Source organism: Nanorana parkeri, unplaced genomic scaffold (assembly GCF_000935625.1).
Source record: "Nanorana parkeri isolate BGI_ZX_2015 unplaced genomic scaffold, ASM93562v1 scaffold3589, whole genome shotgun sequence".
NCBI lineage: Eukaryota > Metazoa > Chordata > Amphibia > Anura > Dicroglossidae > Nanorana > Nanorana parkeri.
Window position 1 is genome coordinate 40,832 of NW_017309857.1, and position 1,367 is coordinate 42,198.

The window sequence follows — 1,367 nt, forward strand, 5'->3', positions numbered from 1 at the left end:
AACCCACCTGAGGAGTACGGGGAGGAAGTCCCTCATAGAAGCCCCACAAACCCACCTGAGGAGTACGGGGAGGAAGTCCCTCATAGAAGCCCCACAAACCCACCTGAGGAGTACGGGGAGGAAGTCCCTCATAGAACCCCCTCGAACCCACCTGAGGAGTACGGGGAGGAAGTCCCTCATAGAAGCCCCACAGGTCAGGAGGGTCCAAGTATCTTCACAGTCTTCAATACGACGTTGGGGGGTCTCCTCAGTGTGGTCCAGTGGTGGACCCCAAAACACTTCTTCTCCAGGAAGAGCTCCCAGTCCAGAGAGATGGCAGATTTGTCACATGAAGGGAACCCAGTCTAGGTATTGTGATGGCATTTCTGAGACCCCCGGCATACAGTATATAGGTAACCCTCTACGTATGCTGCCACGATACACCCCCCAACCCTCTACGTATGCTGCAATAGACCCCCCAACCCTCTACGTATGCTGCGATAGACCTGAGAGTGTGCCGTGTCCTCCTTGCTATGACTGAGGTTGTTGATGTCTGTGAGAGGTTTATAATGTGAGCAGCACCTGCGGGTGACTCGTGTCTGTACCTGTAACATGAGGTGTCTCATCTCTCCCTGCAGGCAGCCGTGTCTCACCGCTGGGATGTGTCTGTCCTCGAAGCCCCATGTGTTCCGGGCCGACTCCTCCTCTTCTATGGAGCCGCCATTGTGACCACACAGACCGGGGTCCCCCCCGCACAGGGGTAGAGGGAACCCCTCATAATGGGCACAGCGGGTGTACAGACCCGGGAACTCAGCACAGGGGTAGAGGGAACCCCTCATAATGGGCACAGCGGGTGTACAGACCCGGGAACTCAGCACAGGGATGGTGGGGGCCCCTCATAATGGGCACAGCGGGTGTACAGACCCGGGAACTCAGCACAGGGATGGTGGGGGCCCCTCAAAATGGGCACAGCGGGTGTACAGACCCGGGACCTCAGCACAGGGATGGTGGGAGCCCCTCATAATGGGCACAGCGGGTGTACAGACCCGGGAACTCAGCACAGGGATGGTGGGAGCAGAGGAGATGCCGGTACCGACAGAGTCAGCAGAGAGTGAGAAAGTGGGCCCGGAGGATGAGCCCAGCTCTTCAACACCTCAGGAATCTGCTGAGCCCCCAATGGTGGAGGCCTCTGTCCCCCTCCCTCCGCAGCAGCAACATGGAGGATCCGAGCAGGAGGTTGAGGGAGGTACCGGCATGCTGGAGTTCATCGCTGAGCTGGAATCCCCTCTGGATGGAAGGAAGTTCTGCTTCTCTGCGGATTCCTCGGATGACGAGGCGATGGATAGTGTTCCTCGCCCGGTGAAAGAGAGACCTGTGGAGAGAGCAAG